The sequence below is a fragment of the Triplophysa rosa genome, linkage group LG14 (genome assembly GCF_024868665.1).
Source record: "Triplophysa rosa linkage group LG14, Trosa_1v2, whole genome shotgun sequence".
NCBI lineage: Eukaryota > Metazoa > Chordata > Actinopteri > Cypriniformes > Nemacheilidae > Triplophysa > Triplophysa rosa.
Genome location: NC_079903.1, coordinates 21,045,022 through 21,055,928, shown reverse-complemented (window position 1 = coordinate 21,055,928; position 10,907 = coordinate 21,045,022). Strand labels below are relative to the sequence as shown.

At 36.1% G+C, this 10,907-nt stretch overlaps 1 long non-coding RNA gene across 1 annotated transcript; it reads right to left on the bottom strand.

The window, feature by feature from the left end:
- Positions 1-3,306: 3,306 nt before the first annotated feature.
- LOC130564582 (uncharacterized) lies at positions 3,307-7,335 on the bottom strand. Its single transcript, XR_008964282.1, has 4 exons — positions 6,766-7,335; positions 5,928-6,007; positions 5,341-5,691; positions 3,307-5,246 (listed from the first exon to the last, which is right to left on the bottom strand). It is a non-coding gene; the product is annotated as an uncharacterized LOC130564582 (long non-coding RNA).
- Between the last annotated feature and the right edge of the window lie 3,572 nt (positions 7,336-10,907).

Here is a 10,907-nt window from a genome sequence, read left to right as displayed (position 1 = left end):
TATGATTATGGAATTTTTTACCTTTTTAATCTACAAACAATGTATTTCTGGTTGTTTGTCTTACTATGTTAGTCAATAGTGCCCCAGAACTCTTTGGATACAAACATTCTTCAATATACCTTCTTTTGTGTTCTGCTGAAGAAAGGTATACAGGTTTGGAACAATTTGAGGGTGAATAAATGGTGAAAAAAAATCATTTTGGGTTGACTAATCCCTAAACCATTTGCTTAAAGGACCCATTGGATGAAAGTCAATTTTTTCTGTGTTTAAGTGCTAATCAGGTCCCCGGTGCATCTAGCAACCCAGAAAACGTGAAAAACAAGATCCCAGTAACTTTGTTTTGATAAGCCTTTCTCTGCAAGCATGTGAGAAATCGAGCCGTTCAGATTTCGCTCCTGATGTGACGTAGACGCAGGCTCTTAATATAATATTACCACCACTTAATCTACACAATTCCACCCACGGCGCTGCCGCCATTGTTGTTTTCACAAGCGACAGCGGTGTACATGACGCCATGGCTAAAGTTCGTGGACAACATGCAATGTAGGAGTTAGGAGTCCTAACCTCGGAAGAGACAGGAGTGGATTTATTTTATTTTTAGTGGAAATCCCTCAGAAACCATAAGTAAAAACCTGCTTGTTTGCGCAAATCACTTCAAGCCGGAGTGCTTTATCAACCTGGTACAGTACAAGCAGGATTAGCTTCAAAGTTGTTCCTCAAGAGAGATCGAGACCGACTGAACGAGACAAAGCTGCCGATGTAAGTAATATTTATCAACAGTGAACACTGAATTGACGTACATGTACCATATATATGAGGATAATGTTAGCGAAGGGAGCTAAATCAGTCACGGGCTAAATAGAACATTCAAAGCCAGTGTTAAACGTACTCTATATTTATATGTTATTTGGCAAATGGGCACTTGGAGTTTAGCTGTATGTATGTTAATACATTATGTGCGTTAATATGTTCAGCTGCGGCAAGCTGTTTGTTTTGCTAATGAACAGGGGCGAACACTGCGGTTAGTTTCGTTTCAAACATCTCAAATCATTCGTCTTTAGGCTGAAAAATCTGTCACAGCATGCAGGGCCGGATTATCCAATGGGCATTATGGGCACAGGCCCAGGGGCCCATGCGCGCTTGGGGCCCAGGCAAGGGTAAGAAAATTTCACATAACAGCGTTTACGCCAAATTCATTTGTGTGCGCACATTGAGGTGCACACACAAAACATTGTTTCTGAATTAGAAAATCTGTCTTTTGATTTAGTCACTTTTACGAGCCATCTAGCGGCTTTTGTTCAGAAGAAGCGCATAGCGACAAATCTAGCGACTTCTTGGATAAACCTTAGCTTTCATTCAGTGCGAAAATGTCGCCAGTGCTGCCCCGCGAGCGCGAGGTCTCTCTTTCCCGGCGCAGGGATCCCTTCTCTCGGCGTCACTCTGTACAGTGAGTGGCAGGAAGAAGCACCACCGTACGACAGGTGACTCGTGAATAAAATGAGTACAAAACAGCGTTTCCAACAACCTGTCACTGTTATCGACTGTTTGGATATATAAACATGAACAAATTTCATCCGTAAATATGCACATGGTTACCATGAGGCTGTGTGAAAGATCATATAACGTTAGCCGAAATCACCGCTTTTTATTGTGAGTTGGATGATGTCGCGTCATGAACTGACAACAGAAACTGAAAACACAGTATGTCAATGAGAACGGATTTATTGTTGTAAACATGAGTTGATATACCCTCGCGGCTGTCTTAAATCTTAAAAGGTAAGCGTTTTTTACATTTATTTGGTGGTGCTTCCTTGCCAATTATGAATTATTTTATATTGATATAATGTTGATCAGTAACTGCCCTACTTTACCAATATTAAGCCTTCATTATTAGATAATCCACAGTGCTTTTACATACATTGCAAAATGTTGACATACGCACACATATGATGATGTCGTAATATATAGGCTAAAGAATTATACTTATAATACTCGTTAATGCCGTTTACTGTAACACATTACAGCTTAAATAAGAACGTGAGTCGCAAGGTGCTTGTTATACAAATAAAGTTTAACAAATAGACAAATTACTCTTGAAGTACAATCATTGACAAAGACTGCCCATTTATTCTTAGAAAAATAAAGATGAAAATATTTGAAAATTGCACTTAAGAATATTCTTAAAAACCTTCTGTAATTTATCTTAAGAAAGTTCTTATATTTTCTCTTAAGAACAGGTTTGCATGTCCTGCATGTTTGTGTGTGAATTATGGAAGAATCTGATAGAATTGATTTGGTAGAGGTGTGGTAGTGTGTGCTGCTTGCATATGCCAGTGAGTTACAGTATGCTGGGAAATGTCTTAATATTGTTGTTGCTGGTCCAGAAAAGCATTGTTGCAATCATGAGGTGTAAAGTATGATGGAGGATGTGTACAGGTGTTGATATAGTCCTTCAGGTTGTGATCATAGTTTGTAACGTGTCAATGTAATCCTGTAAAAGATAGAGGTGTTTATACGCATGGTAGGCTAATTAAAAACTTTATTGTGTGCATGTGTATGGGGGGGTCCATAAAACACTTGTGCCCAGGGGCCTCTGAATTCTTAATCCGGGCCTGACATCATACTAGTTATGCTCTGACGTTGTGTGTGTAACGTTATAACTTGTCAACGACAAGCGCAAAATTCCACGTAATTCCGCTGAGATCTGCAAGTGCGCATTCTGTGTATTTTAGGCAAGCATACACGCACAACGTGAGCGATGTTTGCTGTGACAGATTTTTTAGTCTCCGGACGAATGATTTGAGACGTTTAAGACGAAACTAACCGCAGAGGAGTTCAGGAAACATAATTTAGCTAAACCATTGCCATGGCAGTACTACACGTGTCTTGTGCTGACACAAGGGATGGAAGGGGGGTGGGTGCGCTGTAACTCATTATCATTTAAAGAGACATGCACCAAAACGGGTTGCTGCGAGCATAGCTGTTTATGACGAGGCAAAAAGAGTTTTGTTTACACAGCCATTGAGTGTTTTTAAGCAAAATATGTTCCAGACATTTCATGAAGACCCTAATAAATCATACCGACTTGTTGAAAGTGCTCATTTATGAGTCCTTAAAATGAGTATAACATGAATTACGATAAAATACTAATAATCATCAACAATTGAATAATCCAGTGAGAAGTAAAGTGTTCAGGCAAACATGCAGGATTGAAACCATAATCCAAACATCAAAGACAAGGAACTGCAGATCCAGTAGAATAAAAACACTTTCCATGGATCACAAGAAATCCAATATGATGGAGAGACTGTAAGGTATATTTATTATAAAATAAGAAATAGGCAAGTGTGATACAATTATAAATTCAAGTGAGGATCTGTCACTGTGGGTACAGTAAATGCAAGATCAGACATGTGTTTGTGACAGGAATGTTTTATCTCTTGAATCGGTGGCCCAACCCCCATGTTTCCTGAAAACATAAAATGACAGATTTGATCACAAAATGCTTCCAGAAAATGGAGGTAATTTAGACGTTCTTTGCCTGTGTTTGCACTGAAAAGAAAACAGTACTTTTGTCTGGTCACTTAGGCAATTTATTCAGATTGCTGTACTGTGCCCTTTAGAGAAGGTGCAAATACATCTGCCAGATTTTAAATTGTACAGCAGGCATAACTTCAGAGTCTGCTGAACTTGTTTTGTATAGCTACTGTAAAAACAATCTGATAAAAGCACAGGGTCTTTGTATGCTGTGGTGGACAGACACCCACCACAACATCAGTTAGCATGGGATGTTGGTAGCAGAATCCTCTTTCACAAGAATAACTGTGTTAATATTTCCTCTCAAGAACAAGCATACATCATAAAACAACTACAGATGTCATGAAGGTGATCTAACCAACTGAGAGAAACACTAAAAACGTTATTGTGTTTAGAGCCACGTGAGAACAATTCATGAAGTGGTAAGTGTAATTGTTCCTACAGTAATGCAAAGTGAACGTATACAAATGATTGTTGCTCAAAAAACAAATGCTTTCATTGTAAAATGTTCTAAAAAAAAACTTTAATTTACTGGATTAATAACTCATCATATAGCAATGTTAGCTCAATTCAGTGGTTAAGCAGCTATTTTTTGATGTGGTAAAAAACATTTTGATATTAACAGAAATGAGGTCACAATAGAGCATCTGTTTGCATTCCTGAACTAATGAAAGGCAAAAGCAGACTTGGTTTATAAGGTGGTGGTTTGTTGGGGGTAAAAAGCACAATTAGTGCTCTGTTAAGTAGACATGGTTTAGATGTTGTATAAAATTTATTTTGTGTTTGTTACACTCTTAAAAATAAAGGTGCTTCACGATGCCTAGAAGAATAGTTCCACCTTTAACATCTGAAGAACCTTTCTGTTTCACAAAAGGTTCTTTGTGACAAATAAAGGTTCTTCAGATTATAAAAAGTTAAGAAAGAGACTGAATGGAAAGAGACTGATGGAACCAAAATTGGTTCTTCTATTCACTCTTAAAAATAAAGGGTGCTTAAAAGGTTCTTCACAGCAATGCCATAGAAGAACACTTTTTATTTTTTATAATATATTTTATTATTTAAAATATTATTAACCTGTTTTTATTTTCAATTTTGCTATATCACACCAGGGGACACATGTATGGTATATTTATCTATTACCCAAATATGTAACCTGATAGCCTTCTTTTCCTTGCTTTATAGCAAGTTACTGCAATTTCACTTTCATTTCTGTCGAAAAATTTGAAACTGTCGAAACAAGACATTGGTAAGTTTCTCTTACCCAAGATATTTAGTTGAAAGTATTAAAGTTATAATGAACAGGTTTGTAATAGTACATCAGGGTTTAATGTCAAAGACAGCTTTATTATTTTGTATGCTTTTACATGGATTATGCTGTGCTGTACAGTTGATTTAAGAATTAAGCTACATTTATTTATTCATTGAACCAAGTCACCATTATGTGTACTGTAAGCATTTTGACTTTTATGGAATATATAAAGCCTAATCAGGAAGCATGCAACCAATTTCAAGTAGTTTTAACTTCGAGCCCAGTGAAGCATCCTTTCAAAGCTTCACTGACTTCGCCTTTTTACATTTTCGCCTCTTTTTACGAATAATCAAGATAAAGATTACCAGTGAAACTGTTAAAATTAGACAATTAATGGAGAAAATTAGATATTTCAACCACAGTAATTCAGGCTTCTGATCTTGTTCCTTGTTGCTTTTTTCTGAAAAAAAATCAAATTATCATCAAATGACCAACATTGATGTGTGGAAACTCATTCAATAATAATAATTAAGAGTTAAAGTTTGTACACAAACCGGTTATCTTAAGCATTGTCCCATCACTGCTGATGACTTTGAGGTCCCCATTAACAAAACATATTGCTGTGCAAAGTATCTCCTCAGTGTCATTGACCTTCAGATCTCGTATGGTCAATGAGCTGCTGAGGGTGCCATGGGACATGACCATGACTCTGTTGTGATATTTTGGTATTTTCGAGATCTCCTTGACACTGTCATTCATTTCATTCCAAATTTCCCACTCCATTTCGCAGCTTGTCAAGACTTCAGTATCGCTAGTGATGTTGCAGTAGAGCATTGCTGAAGCACCTACTTCATGTTTCTCTTGCAAACAAGATTGCTTTATGAGTACATTCGCAAATCCAAGACCTTAAAGTCAAGAAGGACTATAAATAAAAAAGTAACATATTTCACAAAGACCAATGCCATATTATCAAACAAAGCAGGCTGGTTATTTGCCTTCTAAACATAACGCTTACATAATTGTTTTACATTTAAATAAAGGTAAACCATACATCATTGCTCCTACATCAATACAATATTTTAATTTGACCAGCTATACTTTGATAAAGAACTACATTTAAAAAAAAAAAAAGTGCTCTTACCAGAAAAACACACAACTAACAATGTTCTTAAAGGCGTTGTTTTTATCTCCATCATCACGTCTCTTAGTCCTCTTGAACAGCTTCAAAAGAGCACAACACAATAAACACAAAACCACAGTACTTCCCTTACAATGCACGTGATCTTCACCCCGAAATGACAAGGCCTGTATAATGAACTGCTACTAAATAGTTGACATTTAGAATTTCTCTATAACTTTTTGTGGTTAAACCACAAAATGATGGAGCTTTTAATACACTGAATCAGTGTAATGCCATTTTATTATTCCAGTAAGCACTGGAAAATGGCAGTAAGATAGCATAACTATAAAGCGGTTTCTTGGAATTTTACCCCGGAATGCAAGCACAAAATATCCGACGGCGACTATTGGAGTGTATGGAAAGGAATTGAAATAAAAAAATCACAGCAATACAAAGTAGTAAAATGGGGAATTTTGATCAGAAAGTGATTTACATTTACATTTACATTTATTCATTTAGCAGACACTTTTATCCAAAGCGACTTACAGATGAGGGAAACAATGGAAGCAATTGGGTCAGCATTAGGACAACAAAAAGCATAAGTGCAATAAAACATGTCTCACAAAGCCTATCACAGTGTACAGAGCTAAGTTTAAAAAAAAAAAATTTTTAATATATAGATAGAGTAGAAAAGATATAGAAGTCAGAAATGATCGGTCAGGTGCTGACGGAAGAGATGTGTTTACAGCTGATTCTTAAAGATGGCTACAGAATCTGCTGATCTTGTGGCAGCAGGCAGATCATTCCATAAATGTGGAACCGATCCAGAGAAGGTTCGAGAGGGCGATTTTTTTTTTACCTTTTTGGGATGGCACCACAAGACGTCGTTCGTTTGCAGAGCAAGATTTGATAAATTTCTCAAGTACTCTATAGCCTAATACTTTTAAAGAGTATTACGAGATGTGTGTAATGTTGCCGTGTGTGAATAGTCTGCCAAGATGTAAAGCCGAAGGTGAATGAATAACAAAGTTATTTGCTTGGAAGAAAGGGCGTCGACTCTTAATCACACAAGCGAGTCGTGCCCTGTCCGATTCGCGAACTGCCGCGGATTTACGTCACTACATATAGTCCCCGCGTTTAGCTAGGACTGCCCACGAAAACGTCACTCTTCTCCCCCAAACACTGTAGCTCGTGAGTCTCGTTCGCGGTGGACCAATCACAGCAGACTAGACCATCTGACCAATCACATCAGAGTAGGCTGGCGGAAAGGAGGGGATTAGACAGATGATTTGCCGAATGGATCATTTGAGAGTCAGTCAAGAAGAATGTAATAATAACTGACTGTTATAACAAAATAATAGTGTTTTACACCTTGTACAGTATGTACGTAAACTTGTTGTTGGACACTCCATAAAACAAAATAGGACCTTAAAAATCCAGGAATATTTACTCTTTAAGCTAAATTTTTTACATTGTTGTACGTTTTTTTAAAAAGGGTAATATTTAATATATAATTTTTGTTATATTTAAAAAAATTATAACATATTATGCATGTAGCAACTGTCACTACACTGACAATGATAATTACGGAGCCCTTTTAGGGACATGGTGGTGGAAAAAATATGAGAGGAAAGAGAAAAATATTTTTAAAGCTTTTGCGTTATCTCACAAAACTTGTGCGTTCCCCCGAGAAACATTGCATTCCCTCGCAAAGATATTTGCGTCATCTCGCAAACCTTTTGCGTTCTCTAGCAAAACGTTCTGTGAGTTCGGACAAATTTAATGTCCCGCTGGCAGAGTTTGAGACTAGCTCCGTACATAAACATTGGTCTATAGTCGCAAAACGTTCTTACAACACAAATGACACCTCATTCTATGTAACATAAACAATGAACATTAAATTAATTTTCCACAAATCGAGCCTTGTATTGATCTCAGGCAGGAGCCGGCTGAGATAAGACCGAAGGGATCGTCTGTGAAGTGCACAACCCGAAGATCACTTCAGTGCTACATACTACTAAAACCGGTTTAAATTCAGCAGGAGAGCATTAATGTGTCAACTGAATTTGGTGACACTACAGTGTGTAACATGGAAGTTATTAATGACTATTTTTGTAGTAACGCTTTTCTGATTTACAGCCACTTTGCAGACGGTCCCTTCGGACTTGTCCATGTCTCCTACTCGTATAGAGATCGATTTATATTATCGTTTTGAGGAAGACTACGTTGTAGATCCTTCCTTGTCTAAGGAATTATGCATTATTTGTGTTATAACAACGTTTAGCTCACAAGTTATTGGTCCAGGAATCTACTATGAACCGCTCCATTGTTAATGTACGGAGCGGGACAACAAGGACGTGTTTGAATGTTTTGCGAGGGAATGCAAATATGTTTGCAGGGGAACACAAATATCTTTGCGAGAGAATGCAAAGGTTTTGCGAGGGAACCTAATGTTTCTCGGGGGAACGCAAAAGTTTTGCAAGATAACGCAAAGGCTTTAAAGGTCCAGTGTGTGATTTTTTGGAGGATCAATTGACAGAAATGCAATATAATATAATATAGATCTCGGGGGAACGCACATAACTATGTCTTCAGAGGTGTTTACAGAGCTTACACAATGAAGCGTTGTGTTTTTATTACCTTAGAATGAGCCATTTCTATCTACATACACCGCGGGTCCATGTTCTGTCAGCCGTTGTAGTGTTTCGAACGGGAGGGGTGGAGTGGAGTGAGTGGTTGGTTGCAATTCGCAACCTTGCCGCTAGATTTCACTGACTGGACCTTTAAAAAACATTTTTCTCTTCCTTCTCATATTTTTTCCACCACCATTTCCCTAAAAGGGCTCCGTAGATAATATAACTTGCTACACTGTAAAAAAAAACTAGTAAGATTTACTTAATTGTTTGTGTTATTTGTGCTCATTTTTGCACACAGTTTTCTGAAGTAAATTTGACTTTACCTTACTTTTACTTTATTTTAACAAGCTATGCCTGTTTGAAACCGAGAGAACACTGATTACAATGGGGAGTCAATGGGAGCCAGTGTAGTCTGATTACCAAGATTCTTTAAAATATTCTCTTTTGTGCTCTGCAGAACAATGAAAGTCATACGGATTAGGAATATAATTAATTTTCATTTTTGGGTGAACTGTCTATTTAATTAGTGCACAGAAAATAAGTTCTGTAAGAATACTGCCATCTAGTGGTTAATATATAAGTGCAAGGTAAATTAAAAGGTACTGTCTTTACAGATGGAATTTACAAAATCATTTCAGAAAAAATATTTCAACAATGTGCTGGCAACGCAAATGATAAAAAATAAAAAAAAAGCTAGTTGACAGACTAATATGCAAATGTGTGCTATGGTGTGACGTGTGATAAATCTCTCTTATGCTATTTTATATGATAAATAAAAATAAAAATAATATAAAACAATGTATAATATTAACAGTTTGTTTTCTAAATTTGTCTATGTCACACCATAGGGCACATGTACGATTTATTCGTTAACTATATACTCTTTTTGAATTTTAATATTTTACCTTTGTATTTCATTAGTTTTCATAGGTATGAAAATGAAAGTTCTGTATCTACTTACCTCTCTTTGCCTATTGTATGTCTGCCTATCAAGTAAGTATGGTGAACTACTCTTACAATGTGTCTACATTTTCTTTTCCTGTAAATATGCTGAAACACATTTGTAATTACATTAATGTAATCAACAAAACTTGACTGTTACTGGAAATTTTCTTCTAATATAATTAATTATAACATAATCAATTAACTTTTTTAAGGCATTCAAAAAATTGACATCACATGTCAGCATAACGATACACAATGCAACGATTCATGTGAGTGGAATATCAGCCTATCAAGTTGTCCAAGTAAGTCTTGTAGCTTCCCCTATTCAGTATTGCTCTGTGGTGAATTTTGCTTGTAAATCTTAAAGAAACTTATAAAGATTATCTCATCATGAGCTTGCCTATTTATAGCTATTAATACTTTAAAGGCTGGAACCCTTTTCTAAGACTCATAAAGTAGTAGTATCCTTCTATGACAAATATTTTTAGAATATGGTTTCATGCTACGACAAATCAGCCATACCTAAAATCTTATTTCAAAGCTGTTGTGTGCTTTCAAATATATACAGTAAGTTGCTTAAAAATGGCTACACTACAATGGACGTCCGGTTTATTACACATCACTTTTCATTTAGGGTTGGACTATAAAATTAGTGTGGACTGTATGAAAATCTGAACACTTCTAGCAAGTTAATTAATGTTACAGATGTTCTTGAGTCTTGACACATTAGCGACCTGTTAGTAACTTTTGTGTATTTGTAAGTGTATTTGTGTGTTTGTGTATATAGTCTTGTTGGTGTATTTGAAAAACATATTGCAGAGATTTAGTGCAGTTTATTTGTTATAATGTTCTACATGAAACACATTCAGATACTGTATTATAACTAAGTTTTTTGGTAACATTTTACAGCTCTACATATACATTGTTTGGAGAGACATGGAAGAAATCAAAATCCGAAGATTTGTAACTCATTTGAGGAGTGTAATCTGACAAAACCACTAAAGTTTTTTGAATACCTAATTGGTAACATCTCATGCAAGCATGAAGACAGTACGTCAAATATGTTCAAACATACTGTATGTTTATTAGTATTGTAGAATGTTAGAATTTTGTTTAAACTCACCAAAATAATCTTTCAACTTTATTTTAGAATCGACAAAATGTCAACTTTCTATGTCATGCAATCAAACAATATACCTTTGTAAAGATGACGAATGTGAACTGGACCACATCCTGAACACTGGAGACAACACGAAGATATGCAAATTCCACCATAAGGGTGAGATTTAAACGGAACATTTTGTTTGTTGTTTAGATATATATTTTAAATATTTCCATAATATTTTATACTTTGTATTTATCAGCTTACTAACAGCTGTCATTTTTATCCAGTTACCCGATGTATCCAAATAAGGGGAGG